Source organism: Elgaria multicarinata, chromosome 8 (assembly GCF_023053635.1).
Source record: "Elgaria multicarinata webbii isolate HBS135686 ecotype San Diego chromosome 8, rElgMul1.1.pri, whole genome shotgun sequence".
Lineage (NCBI taxonomy): Eukaryota > Metazoa > Chordata > Lepidosauria > Squamata > Anguidae > Elgaria > Elgaria multicarinata.
The window spans coordinates 46,138,590-46,165,013 of NC_086178.1; the positions used below are offsets into that span (position 1 = coordinate 46,138,590).

Sequence of the window (26,424 nt, forward strand, 5' to 3'; positions counted from 1 at the left end):
ATTTGAAGGTACAGATAGGACAACAGGGTTGGGAGGGAATATGGAAACAAAGAGCGTTGAGAAATATGTCAGTAAGAATAAAAGAGAATTATTATAAAATTGTATGGAGGTGGTACCTAACTCCGGTTAGATTGAACAAGATAAACAATCAGCAAACAGAAAATTGTTGGAGAGGTTATGGGGATAAAGGAACGTATTTGCATATGTGGTGGGAATGTAACTATGTTCAGAAATTGTGGAAGATGGTGTTTTTGGAAATTGAAGAAATTGTTGAAATGAAGATAGAAAGAACACCAAAAGTTGCATTGCTGTCGCTATTTGAAGAAGATTTTAAATGTAAAAAGGAAATTAAGGAACTGATAACGAATTTGTTGACTGCAGCAAGATTAATTATAGCTAGGAACTGGAAGATACAAGGGGAATATTCTATTGAAGAATGGTATAAAGAAGTATGGGATATAGCTATTAATGATAAATTAACAAGTAATATTAAATGGAGAAGAGGTATAGCTAAATCAAATGATTTTGAAGGAATTTGGAAACAGTTCCTAATATTTGTATTTTCTAAAGGGAGTGGGAATCCACCAGCAGAAGAAAGTATGAGATTCTGGAATCAGGAATGAGATCCCGTGGTGGGGGGTGCACTGTAGGTGTATTGATTATGTTATTAAGATAAGATATTGTATTCAACTGAATTATGTAGTATGTTGTTTTTTTTATGTGATGTAATGTGTATGTTTATGTATTGTAGAAAATAAAATAAAAATTATAAAAAAAAAAAGATTCGTAGGGTATGAGTACAATAGCTGGCGGTTCCTGTGTGAAGGGGGTAGGATAGTGGTCTCCAGATCAGCTAGATTTAGTGAACAAAACTGGAGCGAGGTGCATGACAACCCGGAAGTCCTGGTGGAACTAGATAGCAGGCAAGAGCCTGGGTTGCTAGTGACCAGTCCGAGTATAGAGACTCAAGAGTTAGCAGAGCAGGAGAAGCAAGAAGTTCCTAGACGTTCTCAAAGAGTAAATAAAGGCTTACCTCCTAAAAGGTACGGCTTTGATGCTTGTTATCTTAATTATGAGCCTAATTCCTACTCTGATGTGAAGAAATTGAATTCTTTAGAGAGAGAACAGTGGGAACGTGCCATGCAAAGGGAACTAGATAGTCTCAAAGAATGTGCCATGCAAAGGGAGCTAGATAGTCTCAATGTCCACATGTAGAGTTGACCTTTAAGTTTCTGCTGAGTCTTCTGTTCTTCCAGATCCTCAGCAATTAACAAATCAATGGAGTTTTTGAGGAGACCGTTTTGCCAGCAGGGCAAAAATCTCTAACCTGCAGAGTGTTTAAACGCAAGCAGCTAGAGACAGGGTGAAGAAATTCAAGCCTCGGCTGGTCGCCAGAAAAGTTAAGGAGGTAGTTTAAAATTGAATTTTCTTCCAAAATGTTAAATCTCTTGTTGTTGAAAAGAGTTTTTCCTAGGTATGGAAAATGATCAAGCAGATGAAAGAAGTTTTTGCTAAGCAATGTGAATGCAGGATTGCAAAGGGGGGAAAAGCCCCATGGAAATGGATATGTGAAGCAACCTGCAAGGAAACAGCTTTAGCAACTTCAGGCTTGTATCATTTGGTGGTGAGGAAATGTTGTTATGTCCAGTGAACAGTTTTGTTTGTCTGTTTTCGTTGCCATTCTCAGCAGGTTTGTGATGACATTTGAAAAGATAGGAAGCAAGAGTTTGTGGCATTTTCCTGTGAGGCTAAGTATTGTGCTGGTGTGTGGTGAAGTTACTTGGCTGATCCAGTTAATAAAGGACTTTAGGGTCTCGGTGGAGAAGCCAGTGACCGTTAAAGTTGAAGCACATAGTCATAAAGTTTCAAAACGTGAAAAATCACATAGAGAGTGGAGTTTTGAGGTTAGCTTATTGTGAAACACAAGAAAACCTTGCAGACATGTTCACGAAACCACTAGGTCCCACCAAACATACCAAAGTTTGTGAAACGTTAGGTTTCAGGGAGGAAAAAGTGTAAATAACTGTACAATGTGTTATTGTAAATCAATGTGTAAACATAAGAAGGGGTGTTGGATCCTGGAATGGAACCTGGTTATGTTTTCCATTGATTTGTTAATTGCTGAGGATCTGGAAGAACAGAAGACTCAGCAGAAACTTAAAGGTCAACTCTACACCTGGACATTGAGTGTCATAATTGAATAATTGTCTAACTGATTGTCTTCAATTAAGGGTTGCAAGGAGTTGCATCATTGTACAGGTTGTCTATAAAAGTAAATGTGTTTTCATGTTCACTACTTCCCTGTCCCTTACCCAACTTGATGTGAGCTGTATTGACTGACCGTTTGTAAGTATTTGTATCTGTACTGCCATAACTAAATTATATATTTATTTGCCAGTAAAAGGTTTATTTTAACCTACATGAATCTCTGTCTTAATTCATGTCTTTGCTGACTTGGCTGAGAACCGCTGCAATCTCTGCTAGTCTCTGGACGGCCCAGACAGAGACTTAACACAAAAGGTTATGTGCCAGAAACCCAGTCTATGCCATAACTAATCAGCTTCTAAAGCCATAACTCAACAAGATAATGGCAGATTTCCAGGACTTATCGAGCTTTTCTACATTAGGCATTTATTGTGTGCTCATTATTCCTGACTCATGGTTGTCTACGGATTCTTTTGATGACTTCCTGATCTTCCAATTTTGTTCCCCTTTGTAAAAACAACACTTTTCTTTTTAGAGCAGAGAAAAGGGACTATTATTTCTCAACATGAAAGAAAATGTATTTTCTTATTTGTATGGTTGTGACATTAAGCTATAGCACAGTGCCACCTAGAGATTATATAGTGGGGAAGCAGGAAAGGAAAAGGTCTTTGTGTAGAGCTCGGATCTCAATTCTGTGACAAAACCAAAAGGAGGCAAAGCGATTAACAGCCTCTGTAAAGGTATATGACAAGACAGGCAGTCCTAATGGAAAATAAGAATCATAAAATAGTAGAATGGGAAGGGGCCTCTACGGCCATCGAGTCCAACTCCCTGCTCAATGCAGGAACCCACCTTTTACAACTCACTGAAAAGAAACAAAGAAAGCATTGGTCTCATGTTTCACCTGGCTTTCATTTTGCTCCTGTTGACAAATTATCCAAATTTTATGAATGAAAGAGACAAACCAAAGTATTATAAGTTGGTTTTGATTGAGAGACACCATGCTTCTCTGGCTCCAAACAAGCGGAGTTACATTGCTTACTGTTTGAAAATAGGTCTGTTTGCAGGAAGGGGTGGGCATGAGAATTAGTGGTGAGTAATTTATATTTGCTTGCAACAGCTGATTGAAAACTTGCATTCAGTACATAGCTTATTTTTAATCTAATTTAAGCTTCTTTTGCACTTACATTGGAACAAGGAATGAGCCTATTCTCTTGTTTATCTTGCATAAGGGAGATCAAGTTGATACTCTATACTTGGGCTTTCAAGGAGTCCTTGACAAGACTGTTTAGTCAAACCCCCACCCATGGAAAAGGGGTGGGGGATAGAAGCATTCTGATGATATAAAAGAGGATATCCTTTTGTGAATCAGCATCTGAAAAAGCATATTCAACAACCACCCTCAGATAACCCATCTCAGATCATCATGTGCTTCCTGGAAAAGCACAATAATGAAAGCCCTGTAACCACAAATGCTACTAGAGCCATTTCCCATCCCCCCACCCATGCCCCGATCCATCTGCCTAAGAGTAATTATGTTAATAATTTCTGGAATTATTACCAATGGACTTCTAGAAAAACAAAGAATCTTAGGGCATAACAAGATGCTTGCTCAACAGATAGCATATAAGGTTGCTTATCTAGTTGTAGGTATGGGTGAAATGTAACATGCAGAGAAGGGAGACTTCTCTTTCCCTGCCTCCAACCGCCCCCCGCCCCCCCCATCCCATGCACGATCAGAGCCACATTCTTCCCACCTCCACATGGCAAGACTGGAATATTCTAGCAATGCACAGGTATCTAGTTCGGTCTTTTCACTATTCTAGTTGATGACTCCTTCAGTGCTGGATTGCTTAGAGACAATTCTTACTTGCCTAAAGAAACCAGGCCATGGGCATTTTACAAGCCATCCCAACTTTTCTATGACAATGGCCATCTAGTTTGAAGAAAGAGCAAGGGGACAGGAGCAGGCAGAAGTAACATCGGGGCCTGCTCCTCTTGGACTCTCCCCCCACCCCCACAGGGCAAACTGCCATCTTGGCCCTGTGGGGAAGAAGAAGGACCGAGGGGACAGGAGCAGGCAGAAGTAACATCGGGGCCTGCTCCTGCTGGACTCTTCCCCCCCACACACAGGGCAAACTGCCATCTTGGCCCAGTGGGGAAGAAGAAGGACTGAGGGGACAGGAGCAGGCAGAAGTAACATCGGGGCCTGCTCCTGCTGGACTCTCCCCCCCCCACAGGGCAAACTGCCATCTTGGCCCTGTGGGGAAGAAGAAGGACCGAGGGGACAGGAGCAGGTAGAAGTAACATCGGGGCCTGCTCCTGCTGGACTCGTCCCCCCCCCCACAGGGCAAACTGCCATCTTGGCCCTGTGGGGAAGAAGAAAGAGCAAGGGGACAGGAGCAGGCAGAAGTAACATCGGGGCCTGCTCCTCTTGGACTCTTCCCTCACCCCCACAGGGCAAACTGCCATCTTGGCCCTGTGGGGAAGAAGAAGGACCGAGGGGACAGGAGCAGGCAGAAGTAACATCGGGGCCTGCTCCTGCTGGACTCTTTCCCCCCCCCCCACAGGGCAAACTGCCATCTTGGCCCTGTGGGGAAGAAGAAGGACCGAGGGGACAGGAGCAGGCCGAGGAAACATCGGGGCCTGCTCCTGTTGGACTCTCTCTCTCTCTCTCTCTCTCTTTCTTTCTCTCTCCTCCCTCCCTCCCTCCCTCCTTGACTCCTTTTCCTTGTGTGTCATGTCTTTATTAGATTGTAAGCCTGAGGGCAGGGACTGTCTTTTTTGCTAAGTGTAAGCCGCTCCGAGAGCCTTTTTTGGCTGAGGAGCGGGGTATAAAATATGATAAATAAATAAAATAAATAGTTTCAGTTAATAGTTTCAGTTATCTTGAGAAACAAATCAACCAAGGCCTGCTGATTAATGAAGGGTGGGTTTGGTGTGTGTGTGTGTGTGTGTGTGTGTGTGTGTGTGTGTGTGTGTGTGTGTGTATTTCAGTTAGCTCAGACCAATCCCTTGATTTCTTTTTTTTTAAAAAAAACCTTCACAGGAAACTGAAGTTAATAAGTTGCTATTCCAAGAAATGTGATTCTGTACCTTTAACCAAATAATGGAAAGTCTGAAAACACAAAGTGATGGATGTTCCCTATTTCCATGTATCTGGAGTTCTCTTTTTCCTCTCTGTAAATAACCAATTACCATTTGGTTTCTGATGCCTGTGGGAGAATTTATTTTATTGTTCGTTCATTTCATTTCTATACTGCCCAATAGCCAAAGCTCTCTGTGTAGTTCACAAAAACTTCAATGCCAAAATACATCATCATAAAAACATAATATAAAATCTTTAATATGCAAAATTTTAAAACAATAGAAAACAGCTAAAAATTCAGTAACTATACTCATTTTTGCCACCAACTTATGTCCTGGTTTGGAGCACATGTTAAAGTTGCTTACATGAGTACCCAGGAAACATCACCTTAGGGAATAATGCTTATCAAATATAATAAAGAAGTATGCTGTGCTGACAGTCCATACTAGAAGCTATTCCCCACTGCATCTTCAACTTTTTCACTAGCCCAAAGCACAGCTTTATAGGAATTGCCCAGATTCATAGTGACTTCCCACAAATGTACCTTTGATAAGGGCCTGACGTGAGAAGAGCTTTTGCTTTCTTCACAACAACAACCTTATTTCCTGTTCCTTGTAGAGTTGGCGCATGGTCTCTGTTGGCAGCCCAAAACTCTGCCAGGGTCTGGCCTTGGAAGGTCAGTATCAGGATACCATTTAGGTTAGGTTATCAGCATACATGTGGAAGATCACTCATTGGTGCCAGATGGATTCTCATGGCGGCCCACTTCCTTCCTTCTGCTCTGCCCATTTATACTCTTCTCTCTCTCTCTCTCTCTCTCTCTCTCTCTCTCTCTCTCTCTCTCTCTCTCTTGCAGTTATTTTCTCCCCACACACCTTTTATAAACCCACAGAATCAGCTGATGGTACATATTATGCTTCTACTCCTACAACAGACATGATTTCTCAAAATAAATGTATATAAAACTTGTACCTTGAGAAGGAAACTAGCACAGGTGAGGATAACATGAACAATCCAGAGGACAAAGAGAACAGCCAATCGAAAGCAGTTACTTGCTGTGAACAGCAGACTACGAGCTTTATCACAACAGCCTTATAGTCTGCTGTCGTGGTGAATTTCATGCAAAGAACTCTGATGACGCCGACCATGTCCTGCTGTGATTGTGGTTGTTGCCCCCCCCCCCCCCAGCGACGTATTTTGGTGCGCAAAAAGTCTGGTTCTTCCAGTAATGCGAAAGCACACCGCTCAAACTTCAACATGTATTTTCAAACATCATTTTCAATCCAATGTTCTGTGGATGTTTTTTCAAGGGGCGGTATGTCTGATGAAAGCGTGTTCAAGGAGTGGTATTACTGATGAAAGAGAGGGGTGTGCCTTTTCTCCAGCAGGTATTTTTAAATGCCAATTCAAATTCTTTCCTTCTTCTGTTTCCTCCTGAGTAGGCATTTTCACCTTAAAAGAAATGTGGAAAATGCACCACTGATAGTTCTTAGAGAGCTTTCAGCATGCTGAATTTGTATCTGATTGGATTATCCTTTGATTTTTTTATGATTTTTTAAATGGAAATTAAACAAATGCTTACATCTGTGTAAGTTTTAAAGTTAAAGAGACACAAATTGGCACATTGGTAGGTCTTAAGGAGGGCTTTCAGCATACCAAATTTGAATCTGATTGGGCCATCCATTGATTTTTTATGATTTTTAAAATTTCCTCTCTCAAGCCTTTTGGAGCTTATAGTCCACTAGTGCGAAGGAACTTAGGAGCGTAGGAACGTAGGTGTGCTCTTCCACTCCTTTGATCAGGCGAAGCTGTGCATCTTCAAGTTCATGAACTACAAATGTAGTGCTGGTTCCCTTATTCAAAAGTAAATCCCATTGATTTCAACTGCTAACATCACATGCTGACTTACCTTTGAGGAAATCCCATTGATCAGAGAGAGTCTTACTTCTGAGGAAACACATATAGAACTGATTTTTAATAGTGTGGTCACTCAGAAGCTTTCTTTTTTAAGTCTTAAAAGAGCAAACTGGAAAGAAGTGCTCTGCAACCCCATAGTTACTTCTGAGTTCTTATTTCTGTTTACTAAGAAGTAAGTCTCTCTGTTCAATGCGGTTTACTCAAAGGTAAGAAGCATTCATCTGATTTTACTATGTTCATGCTCCAAATCCTCCAGGAAGGGTGAGGGGAACGGGTGTAGCCTAGGCAACAGTAACAAGAGAAGCTACTCCCAGTGCAACACCCAGTTGGGTGGGGGAGTTGTCTAACTTCCAACAACCAATAAACTGTATGGGGAGGTACAAAGGAGATCAATGGGCAGAGGAGATGGCAAAAACACCAAGGTGTGAGAGCGAACCTCAGCAGGATAATAGCAATGTGCTACAAGAGGCTTGAGACCTACAAGTACATAGGTGTAAGTTTGCAAGCTTTCATACGCTATGGAAACAAAGTGGGAAAATTTGAGGGAAAACTAGGACAAATGTGTAGGTGTGATGGAGCTTTACATAACAAAGACACAAACAGAATTGGCCTAGATGCCAATTCTGCCCCCTTATCTTTTATGGCAATTGTGTTACAAGACCAGATGATGGCATGCACAACATCAGGGCTTCATTCAACTGTTTTTCTTCAATGGGATATATGCCATCATCCACCAGCAAAGCCTTTCTGCATTCTTCATAGGACAAACAGGACAATCTCTTTGCCAAAACATAAATGGACACATTCTGTTATCAGTAATATTCATAATCATTGTGTGCTGCCCAGAGAGCCTCTGCTAATGGTCAGTATAAAAATGTAATAAATAAATTGCATTGCTGCTGTTTTTATCTGGTTGAGCTTTTATATTGTATTTTATATTATGGTTTTATACTGTTGTTTTATACTTTGAATGGTTTTAATTTTTGTGAACCGCCCAGAGAGCTCCGGCTATTGGGCGGTATAGAAATGTAATAAATAAATAAATAAATAAATAGCCAGGACATTTTGTCACTGACCTGGGATTATGGTTAAGTGTGCCCAAACAAGTCAGGATTTGTGGTGGCTACTAGGAGGAGGGCTTTCTCCGCTGTGGCACCCCGGTTGTGGAATGAGCTCCCCAGAGAGGTCCACCTGGTGCCTACACTGTACTCCTTTCGTCACCAGCTGAAGACCTTTTTATTCTCTCAGTATTTTAACATTTAATTTTAACTTAAATTTAATTTTACTGTTTTAACTCTGTATTTTAATATTATATCAATTTTGCTGCGTGGTTTTATCCTGGTTGTGCTTTTTATATTGTATTTTGTATTTGTGCTTTTAACCTATTGGTTGTTTTGTTATGGTTTTAATTTTTGTGAACCGCCCAGAGAGCTTCGGCTATTGGGCGGTATAAAAATGTAATAAAATCAATCAATCAATCAATTTGTTAACCAACAACAAAGCATGGTTTAAACATGGTTTAAGGACCTAGCTTGCTTAACCATAATCCTGGGTTCAGCCATCACTCACAGCTATCTTTTCTAGGTTTGTTTACCCATACGTGCAAAGGGAGGGATCAAGTGAGAGTCAACAGACTGCATGCACCAGCATGCTACTCATTCACACTGTGGAGTTAGGTCAGTCACTTGGAAAAACTGATGGGAAGGCGAAATGAAGAGAGGTGGCAAATGAACCAAAAGAGCAGACTAGGCCATAGCTAGATGGGGTGAAATCCCGGGGCGATCCTTGGGATCATCCCTATGCGTTCACATGACGCACAGGGGACCACAGGATCAGGGAGGGATGATCCCTCCCTTGCCCTGTGATCTCACCCTCCCCTTTAGGCCCGGTTTTTCTGTGGTCTTGGGCCCAAGACCACCGAATGTCTGGCTGGGCACCACAGTTTGTCCCAGCTCCTCGTGGTTACTCGTGAGGAACTGGGGCCTGTGCACGGGGCGCAACACTCCTCAGGAGCACTGCGCCCATGGGTGTGTGTGTGGGGGGAGCGGGGATTTTTTAAAAACAACAACAACACTTAACTTTTGCGCACAAGTGCTCATGCTCTGCTGTCTCTTTATGAAAAAATGGTGGGCGCAACGCCTCTCTCTCTGAGGTTGTTGCACGCCGTGTGTAAACAGAGGGGGGGGTGTCTCACGATAAAACCATTGTGAGATCTTCACCCCTCTGTCGCAGACTAACAGGTAGATCTAGCTAAGGCCTAGATGTATTTGAAGTAGAGAACTTTGAGGATTACAGTAACATCTGTGGAATACAATAACTTCTATGGAAAATAGTAACCTTTGTGGAATACAATAACTTTTGTGGTTTATCATTAAAGGATTTATCGTCTCCTGAGAGACATTTCTTAACTGTTCTTTTTCTTTTAAGTATTCTTATATTTTGTGTGTTCCCATAAATTAATTTCTATGTATGCATTCTTTCTTTATTTGTCAATCATCTACAATTATTTTAGATTTGTTCATCCATATTTATTAATTACACAATTATTCCAAAGTGCATGTTGCTTTAACCAGGAGTATAAATGGAATCCAGACCACTATTGATTTGAAATGGCAAGTGACACATCAATGGGAGTTATACACTGATCAAAGACATTTTAGAATCTGCTGAAGAAGAAAACATTACAGTCAGGGCAATATTTTAATGGATGAATTAATTTAGTAATGATTGATCATGCAAAATTTGGAGAATAACCAACTCCTACCAAGAAGCTTTTCAAATGGGATAAAACTTTACAATTAGCAGAAGCCCTAAAGTAAGAAATCACACCTATTTCTTCATCCTTAATCTAGAGTTATTTTTGGTGTGATATCAGTTACAACAAGATTCCTACCCTGCCCCCATCTACAGTCCAAGATTCTTTAGCAAAGGATAAGAGATTTTTGTTTTGTTTTAGTTTTTAAAAAAGAGAGAGATGAACTGGAAAGGCAGAAGCTGATGTACAACGTATTCTTGACAAGGACGTTCTGACAATGCAAAATACTTTCAGGAAGCATTGAAGAATGAACCTGTCTGTGTATTTGAGCAACATTAAAGTCACCTCTACGATGTTAATATTATGACACTATTTAATCAATTCATACTCACCTTCATGCACATGGTACTTCACAGGAGAAGGCAAAAGCTACAATGAGCATGCCAACCTGAAGATTTGACACTTAGCAAAGATTAGATAAAAAGGGGACAAAAGCGATGAATGTGCAAAGATGCACTTCCGCGTACTTAAACTTTGTTTAACAATATGAGATGCCACAGTACTTAAACGAATTCTTTTTGCTATTTAAAGCTTTTTTCCCCTCCTTTTAGAACCGAAACTAATTGTGTCTGTGAAGCAGGGAAGGTTCGTTAATTATTGCCATGAAGATCAGACAAACAACTCTAGACTAAGAGCCCTATGATTACGGAAACCCAGTCTTTTTCATTTTCTGTGTGGATTATAAGATCAAATTCTCCAAAAGTAATCAGAGATTTTTTTCATTCACTTGCACTTACAGTGGTCTTCTGTCATATGTCTTGAATACTGTTCAAAGCAAGTACTTGGACTCCCTTCTGCAGACCTTCCCTACAAAAACTGTAAGGTATGATCCAGCCCAACTTTAGGACAGAGAGGTAAGCTTTGCTTCCCCTCTCCTCTCTTCCCCCAAATCAGTGATATTTGAAATTCCTTAACTTTGGCTAGAACATAACCACTGAATCTATTTAATGAATAACTTCATTTTTTTAAAAAAGGGGGTTTATCCCTAAGCAAAAAAGAAGAATAAAAAAAGTATGTACAGGTTTTTTGGTTTCTAGCCCACTGTGTCGCAAGAGCTCCAAGTTGCTTAGACTATAGCATCATGAGGAAATTCCAGGGGCCAAATATTTACAATCCAAATCAGACAACACTCGCCACTTCCACAGTAAAAACCATGAGGGAAACAGGTCTTAAACTGTGGTCCTCTGATCTAACAGTTTACAAGCAGGCACAGAAACTATTCTACAACCTGGACAGTCACAGGGCTGAGTCTTGGGACAACATCCTTTATCAGGACTGGTCCCCAAATTCCATGTTTTAGATGGGCTGTTGCTTGGATAATCTCTGCAGCCCAGGCAGGTACGTTCATAACACAGCTAGGATCCATTTGGTCTAAAGCTCCCCTGAAGTCTTTTCTCCTTTCTTTGCAGGCTTACCTGGTATCTGTTCTGCTTCCTCCTCCTCCTGTTCATCAGGGAGTCCAGTCAGATGCAACGATGCAGTCTGCTTCCTACTGACCCCTGGCTGCTCTTATAGAAGGAAGAGCTGTACCACTGTTTTTTGACCATTTGAAGTATACTGTGGACCTTGCTTCTTCTGAAAAGTTTTCCTCATGCTGATTCTGAATGGCTACTTTATCCTGACATTGCTATCTGGCTTAGCCTGACATCTCCCTGGCCTAGGGAGCTCCAGCCTACATCCTTGGAAGGAAGCCTCACTGAAATAAATGTGATTTGCTTCCATGAAAGCGTGGTTGGATTGGATTGTTAATGCAGATTTTCAGATTAGTCACATATGGGGTTCTATCCAGATATGACTGGGGTGGCAAAAGCAGATTTCCTCACCCCCTCCACATCATGACAGCTCCTCCAGCACCCTGAAAATGGTCAAAGGATCCCCATAAATGGAGTGAGTTGTGGTGCCAGGGGTGGGAGGAGGGAAGATCCCTGAAAATCAGAAAAAGCACTTGTGTAAGCATCCCCAGAAGGCAGATCATATGAGTCAAGTGTATAAAAGCGGCTTCAAAATCTATGATACTAACTGGATAATAAGCCAGAGTTCTTACATCCAAAGAGGGGCTAAATACGGTTTCAAAATGTCTTTCTAAATCCAAGATTTATATTAAAATACATATTTTACCAGTAAAATATAGGTAATATATTTTACTCTAGAGACCACCTAAATCAAATGGTTCTTTCACAAATAAGGGTCTTCAACATGTAATGCATCCAGAATACAATGTTCAGAAATTAAGTGGGAAGTTAATACTTCCCCTATCATATAGGGTCACTGCATTACCTATCATGTTTATAATAGAGAACAGGGGTATTTAATGTATATTCTTTTGATCCTGCCACCATCACAAGTACTGCTGGTGGGAACACGGGAGAGGGGCTTCTCGGTGGTTGCTCCAAGGCTTTGGAACTCCCTTCCCAGGGAAGCAAAACTGGCTCACTCCTTACTACACTTCCGGAGGCAGGCAAAAACATTGTTGTTCTGGCAGTAGTCTGAGTAGACTGGACTTTTGTTAATGTGCTAGATTTATTATTATTTGTCATTTGTCCTTTAATTTTTTTAAAAAAATGTTTTAATATTACAACTGGCTTAATTATATTTTTAACTTTGGTATATTTCTATTTATATGTTTTAATTGTATACGTTTTAATTTTGTAAAGCTGCCTTGAGTCTCAGTATTGGGAAAAAGACGGGCTACAAATAAATAAATAATCCAACAGTTATTTAATAAAGAGTCCACGCTGAAGAATAATGATTGTGTCAATGACGATGATTTCCAGCCATTTATCACTTCTGAAAAACTTTTTTAAAAATCACTTCTTAGCGAGCTGTTTCTTACCAAAACCATAAAGAACAAAGAAGGGAAGAAGAGCCTGACTGGATCACACCAAAGGCCTATCTAGTCCAGCATTCCATGCACACAGTGGCCAGCCAGCTGACTCTAAGAAAACCACAAGTAGGGCATGAGTGTATCAATGGCTCCCCACTCATGTATACCAGCAACTGTCATACAGAAGCATACAGTCTCCTATGCTGGAGGTAATATACAGCGATCATGATTAGAAGCCATTGGTAGCATTATCCTCCATGAAGTTCTTATCAAACTATAGTGGTGTTGCTACTGCTTATTTCACCGCAATTTATGCCTCTTTAAAAGAAAATGTGCCTTGACAAGATATGGTGACTTGAGTTAGTTTGTGTGCCTACATCTCTGAATATGCATTAAAATTAAAATTAAAAATAATAATGTACTTCTACTGAAAAAGATGATTAAATAGAATCTTCCTCATTGGTGATTTAAGTGAAAGCATGCTATCTGTAGGAGCTTGATAAGGCTTACTATCAAGCACTCCAGTGTGAGGTGCAAGGCAACCTCCATGGAAATGGATGCTTGGGGCTCAGTGCAAGCATTATGGGTAATATCAGCCTGCAGGCAAAGTGGCATAGAGGGGAAAGGGATGCTCCTAATAAAGCTATTCCAATACTTCTCTTGGGCCATGAAAGAGGCAGGGCCACGGCCTTAGTAAGGAAGCTGCTTACAGGATTGTAGAGAAACACTATGAAAGCTTAAGAGGCTGAAGAGTTACTCGATTCCTTCAGAATAGACATTCCTTACAGGAGGGGTGGAGAACCTCAGACCTAAGGGCTAAATCTGGCCTGTCAGGGTTTTCCAGAAGACCACACTCCCTTCCTCTGGTCCCACGTCCTTGTCCCCCACCACCACTAGATCATTTGGTGATGTCACAGCTTTTGTGCAGTTCCCCCCCCCCATTCTAAAAGGTTAAAATGCCTCTCCTAAGGCTTAAGGCATGTCTACACCTAAGGGTGTACAGGGAGGGAGGGGGAGGATCATGGACTTACCTGCTTCCGTGATCCTCCCCCAGTGTTCAAACAGCAGCGTGATGTCCTGAAAGGAAAGAGGGACATTGCAGCTGCCTTTTTTTTTCCTTCAGGAGGAACCCCACACGCGGCGAAAGATAAGTTTAAGAGTTTATTTCTTGAATTTAAATAAATCTACAAGCCCTTCAAATTTAAATGCAACTGCAACAACTGTGCTAATTAGCTAAAGAGCCAACGAACTCAAAGAACATCCTCTATACTGAGAAAAACCTTTTCATGGCATTGATTTCAACAACCAGAAGAGCCTCACCTCCACAGACACAAGGAAGATGTCAACAAATACCTTATTCATTTTCTGATTCATTTCCATTAGCTGACTCACAATTTTCACCTAACTATTGAAGGGAGCTATCCACTGGAAGTCAATTAACAATACCTCTCAAGAGGCATCAGCAAGCGTCGCTTTATTGCCTTCCACCAGCCTCCAAATCTATTAAAGTCAGGGTCAAACTAAATGTTCCTGTTTCCCTACTGTCCTGCAAGTGCATACAGCCTCAATTTAGCTCAAGATCTTGGCATTTTGGGAGACAAGGTTTGAAGTTTCCTGCTCCTCATTTTCATCCTGAAATTCCACCCCATCTCTCCATGGGCAATTAAAAAATGGGGGGTCTTCAGTGGGAATCAATCAGCTATGCATGATTAGGAGAATGGCCATCTCAAAACTAAAACCAATAACCAACAACCTTGGGTCACATCACTGTGAATCCAGTAAATGTATCACCTCCAAAACCAAAACAACTGGTAAGGCCCATCTCATTAAAAGAACATCACCTGGAAGTCAACCTGGCCCATCCATCAGCCAGAGGAGGCGCAGTTGCCAGGACCTCGCTTCCTCCTCCCTACAGAAAGAACACTTGGCTCCAACTGAGAGTTGCCTTGGAACTCTAGAAGTAAAGGGAAAGAATGCTCTGACCCCATCCATCAGCCAAATAAACACCAATTGCTATTCAAGCAGGAACCCCAGCAAAAGCCTGGCCGAAAGTGTAATCAAATGCCCACTTATAGTTCACCATCTTGTTCTGGCCTTGAAACTGGTCTCCCTCTTCTTTAGGGTGACCATATGGAAAGGAGGACTGGGCTGCTGTATCTTTAACCACTGTATAGAAAAAGGAATTTCAGCAGGTGTCATTTGTATGCGTGCAGCACCTGGTGAAGTTCCCTTTTCATCACAACAGTTAAAGCTGCAGGAACTCTGCCCTCTTTTGTAGTTGACCAGCGACCACAAAGAGAGGAGGCTGTGAGGCTTGCTAGCATGCATGGAGGTGTCAGGCAAGTTCCGCAGGGTGGTGGGCAGGTGAGCGGGGGAAGTGGCTGGAAGGGATGGGGGGTGGAGAGTGAAGCTATAAGTGGAGTAGGTAACATACAACGAAATTGACATGATGAGACTACACAGTGGCTAATCTGTGCACACTTGTGAAAGACTGGGGGCGGGGGAATAATACTAAAAGAAAATACAGAGCCATTGGTGCAATTCAAAAGCACCAAAAAGGAGGGGGGATGTGAGTGAAGTAAGTGCTCCAAAATAATTCCCCAACAACAAGTGGTAGGAAAAACAACTTTACACCAAATTTGTAGAAAACTAAGATGATCATCTGTATTCCTCAGCTTTTAGGATTGTCACTTCCTCTCTTGAACAGAAAAAATTAACTTGAACAACTTCATGGCAATGGAAATTTCTGCCGACGAATTGTTCCTCGTCACGAGGATGCAAAAGAGCACCTGCTGAATCACTGTTCAAACACTAAAACAAAATCACTCATTGTCCAAAAAGAAGGTGGCTCACCTTACCTATACTGCTGGGATTAAGTGCTCAAGGTAACAACAGTGGTTGCAGAGACGCATCAAACACCACCTCAAAAATCCTGGGGCATATTTAAAGGGGTTTGGCTTATGTAAGTATGACACAGTGATGAATTCCCATCAACTGTCATAGTTCTAAAGCTAGTTCAGTGTGGTGTAGTGGCTAAGATGTTGGACTGGGAGTTGGGAGTTCCGGGTTCTAGTCCCCACTTGGCCATGGAAACCCACTTGGTGACTTTGGGCCAGTCACAAACTCTCAGCCCAACCTACCTCACAGAGTTGTTGTTGGGAGGATAAAATGGAGAGGAGTAGGAGGAGGTACGCTGCCTTGGATTCATTGGAGGGGAAAAAAGCGGGATATAAATGCAATAAAATAAATAAATAAATAAATAAATAAATAAATAAATAAAACATCTGGAGGGCAACATGTTGGGGAAGGCTAAGCCATGGTATTAAGACATATACAGCATATACAGCATATGGGCTTTGAATAGGAACATAAGAATCTTCTTTATACAATCCTATCATCCAGCCTGTGTCTTAGTTCATGTGACTTTAGTCAGAGAAGCACTGGAATATAGGCAACTGTTTTAAACCAAGTCAGACCACAAGTCCATCTACCCTAATACTGTCGACACTGATTGGCAGCTGCTCTCCAGTGTTTCAAGGAGGATTCTTTCGTAGTCCTACATGGAAATACCAAGGAAGGCAGAGTCTGGCGCTTTCTTGGAAGAAGTGAAAGCAAAATGGGAAGCCGTAAGAAGTATGTCCTCTTTCCTGTTCCCAATAGCAACTTACAATCTGTTTTTCATGGGACTCAGCTGCATTTGGGGTATCGCCCGCCTGTATGTTGCATATTCAACAAGTAAATTTACTCAGTGTAAACAATTTCCTATGTTAACGTGTTTCTCTGACTAAAGACACTGAGGGCATAAATGAAATAGCATTTTCCCCTGACACACAACCAAAATCTATTCTTAGAGCTAAAAAGGACCCCATTGTTTCAGTTTTCTGCTTATGTGAGGGGCAGAGAGAGAATGTCAGTCTGTAGGTCTCTTAGGTATTCACTGTCTAGATCCTACAAACTGTCATATAACCGATATGCATATTCAGCTCCAAGAAATAAAGAAATATCCTGAGGGGAGATTCCTTCTGCTAACTACACTATGAACGTCCTACTGCCAGAGCTCTGCTGACATTATAGGATGTTATTAGTGCTTAAGGATGGGATAGGAAGATACAACTGAGACAGAAGTGATCATATCCATTCAGCCTCTCTCGAAGGAATGCAAAATGGAACCAACACTGTGTCATGTCTAACCCTACTGCCCCTGTTTTGGGAGAAGATGTTTCAGGTAATCAATCAGAATCAAATTCAGAACTAGAAGACAGAGCGCCAGACACCAGCCAGCCTGTACCGGTGAGGGAGGAAGCTCTCACAGGCAGTTCCCCAGCTGGGAGTCAGCCCTCTCCAGAGCTTACCTCCTCAAGGCCAAATCCTAAACACTCAGTGCGAAGTGAGATTCCATCCGGAGGTGAGTGTCCTGAGAAGCTAGCTGATGCGAGGGTCTGCTGGAAGCTCAAATGCACAGCGCGGAAGGAAGGCATGAGGAAGTCGGTTCGATTACGCCAGAACCTGCCTCCGCACCAGGCTCCCTGAAGTTACAGGTGTTTTGGAAGTGGTTTCCTATAGGGGTGTGCACGGACCCCCCGCTCCGCTTCACTTGCAGATCCGCCATTTTTCGGATCGGGCCGCTCCGCCCCGCCCCCGCTCCGCCCACTTCCGCTCCGCTCCGCCCGGAGCTCCGGATCCGGAGCTCCGTTTCCCCCCCCCCATAGGCTTGCATTGAAAGCTAAAAAATTATACAACTTTTTTTCTGTTCAAGTTAGAAACCTCATGTTTGGCACCATGACACCTCATGGGGATATACACACGCATGCCAAGTTTCAAAGCAATCCCATCATCCCCTGATTTTTGGCGAATTTTTGAAAATCGGGCACCCCACACACAACATCCCTGCGAGGTGTGTTAAAAAACACGGGGAAAAGCCCGTTCAGATGAAGAAAGAGAAGTTTCCCAGAATCCCAAGTTACCTGTTTTGCCTATGCCCTCCTCCAACTTTGGGATCATCATGACCGGGAGCTGACTCTGCCCCTCAGCCCTTTGAAAAAGGTATTTTTCCCGCCGATTTTTTAAAAAATTCTAGCCCGCGACCCGTACGATGCAGAAAGTTGAGAGTGGTCTCAAAATGACCCCCATCCACGACTCTCTGTGCACAAGAATTTTCAGAATGATAGTTTAACCCCCCCCCCAGTTATCCCCGATTCTTTCCCTCAATGCAATCCTATGGGCGAAAAGCCGAAAACGCAGTTTGAGCTGCGCGGTTGACCCGATTTTCACAAAAATATAGCCCGTGACCCGTACGATGCAGAAAGTTGAGAGTGGTCTCAAAATGACCCCCATCCACGACTCTCTGTGCACAAGAATTTTCAGAATGATAGCTTAAACCCCCCCCCCAGTTATCCCCGATTCTTTCCCTCAATGCAATCCTATGGGCGAAAAGCCGAAAACGCAGTTTGAGCCGCGCAGTTGACCCGATTTTCACAAAAATATAGCCCGCGACCCGTACGATGCAGAAAGTTGAGAGTGGTCTCAAAATGACCCCCATCCACGACTCTCTGTGCACAAGAATTTTCAGAATGATAGCTTAAACCCCCCCCCAGTTATCCCCGATTCTTTCCCTCAATGCAATCCTATGGGCGAAAAGCCGAAAACGCAGTTTGAGCCGCGCGGTTGACCCGATTTTCACAAAAATATAGCCCGCGACCCGTACGATGCAGAAAGTTGAGAGTGGTCTCAAAATGACCCCCATCCACGACTCTCTGTGCACAAGAATTTTCAGAATGATAGCTTAAACCCCCCCCCAGTTATCCCCGATTCTTTCCCTCAATGCAATCCTATGGGCGAAAAGCCGAAAACGCAGTTTGAGCCGCGCGGTTGACCCGATTTTCACAAAAATATAGCCCGTGACCCGTACGATGCAGAGAGGTGAGAGTGGTCTCAAAATGACCCCCATCCACGACTCTCTGTGCACAAGAATTTTCAGAATGATAGCTTCAAAAACAACGTAGTTATGCGCGATTATTTGCCGCAATGCAATCCTATGGCGAAATGTTTTCAAGATGGCGACCGGAGCGCTCCACCTGAACTCGGAGCTCCGAAAAATGGCCGCTTCTCTTCGCCTTGCTTCTAGGGGGTCCGCGGTCCGCTCCTACTCCGCCTCTGGGTAAGGCGGAGCAGGCCAATCCGCTACTGCTTCTACGCTCCTAATCGGAGCGGAGCACATCCCTAGTTTCCTATTCTTCTTGAGTGGACAAGTGTCTTGCTTAGTTTGCATAGTTTTGCCTAGGGGGACGTTTCCAAGAGGTTAGACTCTCGTCAGGTAGAAGAGACGTTTGTTGCTTAATAAAAGCTTTGTGGATTACTTAGCAAACCCCATCATTTGCCTTCCATCGAAAGCAGAAGTTTTCTGAGAAACACGACACACTGGATATATGCAGTGGATCTATTTTCTGCTTGTACCCCTATTAGTACTACTGAGCAGATAACTACAACAAGAACAGCAGCAGCAGCAGCAGCAACATACCATTGGCATTAACACAGGGTAGTAAAAACTTGTCAGTAAAACAAATATATATAAAAACAGGCTTCTCAGTATGTGTAACTTGGCAGGGAGGGGACCTATTTATTGTAAAAGATATGCATTATTATTTATATTTCTGAAAAGATAAAATAAAGATATCACAATATGCAATCAAGCCTTGAAAAATTTCTTTGCTGAAAAATAAGTGAAGACTGTGGTCTGAAGCCAAGTACAGTTTCTGCCAAATGTAATGTTCAACTCAGGCTGCTATTCTAAGTTCGCTTATTCATGAGAAGATTCTTTGGCCATGACAGGGTTGCCAATTTAAACCGTTTGATTGCTTTCACTCGGAATAGAAGCCCAATCCTTACTAAAGTGGAGTTGGTTCTCTAGTCTCACTTCCTCTTAAAAGAGAGATTAGGAATATTCTTCTATTTGCTTTGTGGGGGAAATGGATGGTTATATGGCAGTTTGTAGGACCTAGGGAATGAAATAGACTAACAGACTAACATCCTCTCTCTGCCCCTGAAACACACACACACACACACCCTGAAACAGTGGGGTCCTTTTAAGCTCTCTGAATAGATTGTGGTTGTGTGTCAGGGGAAAATGCTATTGCATTTATCCCCTCAGTGTCTTTAGTCAGAGAAACACATTAACATAGGAAATTGTTTTACACTGAGTAAATTCCCTTGTTTACTTGTTGAATATGCAAAATACAGGCAGGTGGGCTTGGTCTGGTGGCCATATTGCCAGTTTTAACTTGGTCTGTGGGCCATGCACAAGAACACACATAAAAACAGCCTGCAGAGGGGGAGGTCCAGGAGGCAAAAATGCCCTCCAGACCTCCCCCAAAGTTGCCCACCCCACGCAGCTGAGGCCTATGACAAACACATTGTAAATTGCTATTGGGAACAGGAAGGAGGACATACTTCTTACAGCTTGCCATTTTGCTTTTACTTTCCCCAAGTAAGCACTAGACTCTGCCTATTCTGGTATCTCCGTGTAGGGCTCAGAAAGGATTCTGACTGAAATGCTGGAGAGCAGCTGCCAGTTAGTGTTGACAATAGTAGGGTACATGGACTTCTGCTCTGGCTCGGTGTAAAACAGTTTCCTATGTCTCTGTGCTTCTCTGACTAAAGTCTCATGAACAAAGACACAGGCTGCCTGATAGGATTGTATAAAGAAGATTTTTATGTTCCTACCCAAAGCCCATATATATATATGCTGAAATAACTTAATATTATGGCTTGGCGCCCTCCAGATGTTTTGAAGTAGCTTTTAGAACTAAGTTCATCATTGTGTCATGTGTCTAACAGCCAAGCCCCTTCAAGATCCCTACATGAGAAGATGCCCAGGGAGGTGTGATATTTAAATGGGGCTCTGCAACCATTATTGTTACCTTGAACTCGTAATCTCAGGAATTCGATATAGAGAGGTGTGCCACCTTCTTTTTAGACAATGGCAAAGTCCCTGCACAGTGATTTGGCAGGTGCTCTTTTGTCCTTTGACAAATGAAGAGGAAGAATTCATTGGCAGAACTTCTCATTGCCATGAAGTTGTTCAAATGGAGCCTTTTATGTCAGGAAAGGAGGTGAAAATCCTAGACGCTAGGCAATATAGATGACCTACTTAGGTTTTTCCCACCACATATTCTTGGGGATTCTAGCGATAATTTTTCCCCTTGTGGTTGGATGATCCTCTGGTTTAGTAATTAGTCATTGCTGACTATGTTGAAAATTTCTTCCACATTCTTTTCAAAGATTCTAATTCAATTTGATTGAAAAGAAATTGCTTTTGTGGGGGGGGGGAATCAAAGGAGAAGAAGATTTTGGAGAAATTCTCATGGGTTGGATTCAAGTTCCTTGTGCTTGCTTGTTTATGAAGTGGCTGAGATATCAACACAATTGTCCTGCTTTTTATACAATCATTACTCCAGCACCTTGTAACCTGCTCACCTTTCCTCACTTCCATTTATGCCACAGGAAAGACAGCATGAAGCAGTGGACGCTGGTGGCTCGGATGTTACTTGGGTAGTGAATCCGCTCTAGATTTTAGTCAGAACGGGTCAGAACCCTAAAGGAGCTATGCAAGGTGTGAATCATTCCTTCAGGAGCCTACAACCTGCATGAACTAAACTGTCATATTTTTTTAGTTCAGGAAGGCTGGGAAGCTGCAGAGCCATCAAACAATGTATAATAGAAAGTTAAACACACACAGTGATAAAATAAAATGAAAAACACCACCAAAAAAGTCAAAATGAATGATAAAACATTATGAGAATGAGGCAGGAAATTTGAAGCCTTTTTCGTGGCTTTCTTCTCCAATTTTTCTTAAACATTTGGGGGGGCACCTCCTACCCCCACCATGCCCTACATAGGAGTATGGTAGAGGATGGATAATGGGGTGCAGGCTACCATGACAGTTGCTGCTGTTGCCACTTGAAGGGGCAGCATTACAAAACCAAACCAAAGCAGCCTTAGAAAAAAGACAGAAGCTGTGCTACAATCTCTGATAATGGTGCAGTCTACCATTGTGAGAACCAGTTGGAGAATTAAAGTTTGTGCAAATTTCTCCTCCATATTTAAAGGCAGGGCAGTAAACAGAGGGGAAATTTGCACAAATGCAGTAACTGCTCCAGAAAAGAGCCATGAAACAGGAGGAGCCAATTACTCCAATGTGGACTTCATTGGGAGTCAGGGAAGTGTTAAAAGGGAGGAGACACTGAAAAGTGTCAGTTCAAGGGTTAATAGCTAGAGGAAGGCATTGCCAAGTGGGAGTTATTGTCCCATTCCGCCCCCGACACACACCTTTGGTGCTCCTGTTTGGAGCACATACTTAATTCCCTCCCCACCTTTTTGATACTTCTGAATTGTACAAATGCCTTTGTACTTTCTTTTAGTATTATTGCCCCCACCATCTTTTGCAATTAATAATAATAATAATAATTGTATCCCACTTTCCTCCCAATACTGGGACTCAAGTCGGCTTTACAAAATTAAATCTATATAATTAAAACATATAAATAGAAATATACAAAAGTTAAAAATATGATTAAACCAGCTGTAATATTAAAACATTTAAAATACAAATGACAATTTTTTTTAAAAAAAAACCCCAACACATAAACAGAGGTCCAGACTAATCCCCAAAGGTCTGCCAGAAGAAAAAAGTATTTGCCTGCCTCCAGAAACATAGCAAGGAGGGAGCCAGTCTAGGCTCCCTGGGAAGGGAGTTTCACTGTGTTCCCATCAGGTGTGCTTGTGATGATGGTGGGATGGAGATACACACACATACACACACACACACACCCGAAGATCTCAGGGCATGGGCAGGCTCATAAAGGAGAATATGGTCTTTCAGATAACTTGGACCTGAGCTACATAGGGCTTTATAGGTCATAACCAGCACTTTGAATGATGCCCAGAAACAGCCTGGAAGCCAGTGGAGCTGTTTTAACAGGGGGGAGTTGCATGCTCCCTGAAACCAGCCCCAGTCAACAGTCTGGCTGCAGCTCTCTGAAACAGCTGAAGTTTCTGAACACTCTTCAAAGGCAGCCCCACATAGAGTGCCTTACAGAAATCCAAATGGGATGTAACAAAGGCATGTGTCACCATGGCCAGATCAGGCATCTCTAGGAACAGATGCAACTGGCACATTAGCAAATGCAAATGCACTCCTGGCCACTGCTGAAATCTGGGCATCCAGGCTCAGGGCTGACTCCAGAAGTACTCCCAAGCTGCGGACCAGTGACTTCAGGGGGAGTGTAACACCATCCAGCACAAGCTGAATCCCTATTCCCTGATCTGCCTTTCAATTGACCAGAAGCACCTCTGTCTTGTCTGGATTAAGCTTCAATTTGTTTGCCTACCTCCAGTCCATTATATAGAGCAGTTTAGCATCAAAACCATGCACATTATGATACAAGTGTGAAATTTGGTATGGTGGTATTTTTTACCATGTAGATTAAAATTATACATAGAGGCATCTCAGGAAATCATCGTAATGGCCACCATCTTGGAAAATGGCACCCAAAATTCAGTTTTCTCACACATAAGGTAAAATCAAGCAGCCACTGAAATGAATGTGAGCTGTGCCCCACCTTCTGAGTGGATTGTGCCTACTAGTGCTAATAAGAAAATAAATAAGCAATCCCTTGCCTTTCTGCACCAAATGCTGCACAGTGCAAGCTCACTCAAGGAAAACACAAGACGCCTACTGTGTCACAACAGTTGGCGAGAATACAAGGAAGGATCTTCAGGAAAGAACAGCAGTATTGACTGTTGACATTATTATCTCAGCAGGTTGTTCTTTTCTATGGAGAAGTCTTTTTCAACCACGTTCAGCAAATCAAAAATGCGATGGAGGATTAAGAGGCTGAAGCTGCTGTACTGGAACTTTTTCATGGGAAGTCCCCTCTCCATGTTGATGAGATACAAGTTCATCCCATCTTGGTTGTTCCTGGATGTGCCAAGCCAGGTGATCTGCCTTTCAATTGACCAGAAGCACCTCTGTCTTGTCTGGATTAAGCTTCAATTTGTTTGCCCACCTCCAGTCCATTATATAGAGCAGTTTAGCATCAAAACCATGCACATTATGATACAAGTGTGAAATTTGGTATGGTGGTATTTTTTACCATGTAGATTAAAATTATACATAGAGGCATCTCAGGAAATCATCGTAATGGCCACCATCTTGGAAAATGGCACCCAAAATTCAGTTTTCTCACACATAAGGTAAAATCAAGCAGCCACTGAAATGAATGTGAGCTGTGCCCCACCTTCTGAGTGGATTGTGCCTACTAGTGCTAATAAGAAAATAAATAAGCAATCCCTTGCCTTTCTGCACCAAATGCTGCACAGTGCAAGCTCACTCAAGGAAAACACAAGACGCCTACTGTGTCACAACAGTTGGCAAGAATACAAGGAAGGATCTTCAGGAAAGAACAGCAGTATTGACTGTTGACATTATTATCTCAGCAGGTTGTTCTTTTCTATGGAGAAGTCTTTTTCAACCACGTTCAGCAAATCAAAAATGCGATGGAGGATTAAGAGGCTGAAGCTGCTGTACTGGAACTTTTTCATGGGAAGTCCCCTCTCCATGTTGATGAGATACAAGTTCATCCCATCTTGGTTGTTCCTGGATGTGCCAAGCCAGGTGATCTGCCTTTCAATTGACCAGAAGCACCTCTGTCTTGTCTGGATTAAGCTTCAATTTGTTTGCCCACCTCCAGTCCATTATATAGAGCAGTTTAGCATCAAAACCATGCACATTATGATACAAGTGTGAAATTTGGTATGGTGGTATTTTTTACCATGTAGATTAAAATTATACATAGAGGCATCTCAGGAAATCATCGTAATGGCCACCATCTTGGAAAATGGCACCCAAAATTCAGTTTTCTCACACATAAGGTAAAATCAAGCAGCCACTGAAATGAATGTGAGCTGTGCCCCACTTTCTGAGTGGATTGTGCCTACTAGTGCTAATAAGAAAATAAATAAGCAATCCCTTGCCTTTCTGCACCAAATGCTGCACAGTGCAAGCTCACTCAAGGAAAACACAAGACGCCTACTGTGTCACAACAGTTGGCGAGAATACAAGGAAGGATCTTCAGGAAAGAACAGCAGTATTGACTGTTGACATTATTATCTCAGCAGGTTGTTCTTTTCTATGGAGAAGTCTTTTTCAACCACGTTCAGCAAATCAAAAATGCGATGGAGGATTAAGAGGCTGAAGCTGCTGTACTGGAACTTTTTCATGGGAAGTCCCCTCTCCATGTTGATGAGATACAAGTTCATCCCATCTTGGTTGTTCCTGGATGTGCTTGAGCAAAAGTTTAAAGACACTCCTGCCTCAAATCCACAAGCAAACTGAAAACTTAAGCTCGTCCTTGATAAGTTCCCTACATTTGGAAACGGAACGATTTAGTTAGATTTGAAGGATCAACTCCATTAAGTCCAAAGCCTCCAAACATGGCCAACGTCTTTATATTTCTTTCAAGGACGAAAATCGCGTGATAATAAGCTAGAGGCAACTCGATCAATCAGAGAAACTACCGATTTGCCGCTGCTGTTCTTAACAAAAAAGAAGATCGAAGTCCTTAACAAACCTCCAAGCACTAGTTGCTTGATCTTTTGTGCCGATGTGCCAAGCCAGTGCCCCCGCTCCTCAAATATTATTAATGAGGCAATAGCCCTCATTACGCACGTAAGGCTCCTCTCCCTCGGAGTATTGTAAGGATTTTGCGATTTCCCCAACCAAGAACGCAAGTTCCCATTTGCGAGGATAGCGGATCCGCATCGATCCCGCAATTCGAACCGGCGCTGCAGAAGCCACGGGAAAGGCAAGAACGCACAGGGAAGTCCGCGCGTGCACGCATGTGTGCGTACATGCATACATACATACATACACACGCATGCACGCACAGCTGTGCAGAGAAAGAGCCCTCCTCCCCCGCCCCATGTGCCAATCAACAATGCAATCTGTGCGTGGGCAAACACTGATCCGCGGGAGTTCGTGGCTTTACTCACTTGGGACGCTCGCTGCCTCTGTGTTTGTCCAGGTTGCTCCTGGCCGCGGCCCAGGGAAGCCGCGCCGCCGCCCGCGCGTCCGCCTCGCCTCTGGTTTTGCTGCCTTTGTTACCGCCCTGAAGCCCCGGCGTTGAAAAGCCTCCTGCCCAGCCGCGGGCGCCTGGCGCAGCTTTGCAGAAACGGCTGGCCACGGACGCGGCGAGGTGCCCGCCGGGGCGAAAGGACGGTCCCCATCGCATCCATGTGCCACCCAACACCGGCGGACAGGAGAGGAAGGAAGAGGGCGGCGGGTTGGCGGGCGGATTATGCAAAACGAAGGGAGCGAGCGAGCGTTCTCAAAGGGCAGCGCCTCGTCCAAGGCCGGCGGAGCGGAGGGGACCCCCGGCGCAGAGAAGCAGAAGCTGCAGCCGGCGTTCCGGCGCTCCGAGGCTGTGCCCTCGCCGGCCACCGACGGGGGAGGCTTTGTGCAGCCGGCGTCTAAAGGCGCGAGCGGTAGGGGTGGGCTGGCTAGAGCGCCCCCCTCGCCGC

General features: G+C 43.0%; 1 protein-coding gene across 1 annotated transcript in view; it reads right to left on the reverse strand.

The window, feature by feature from the left end:
• Positions 1–25,959, reverse strand: part of ST6GAL1 (ST6 beta-galactoside alpha-2,6-sialyltransferase 1) — an 87,312-nt gene extending 61,353 nt beyond the window's left edge. The window contains exon 1 of the mRNA XM_063132251.1: positions 25,897–25,959. The gene's annotated coding sequence lies outside the window, so the exon portion shown is untranslated. The remainder of the gene's footprint in view (positions 1–25,896) is intronic.
• Between the last annotated feature and the right edge of the window lie 465 nt (positions 25,960–26,424).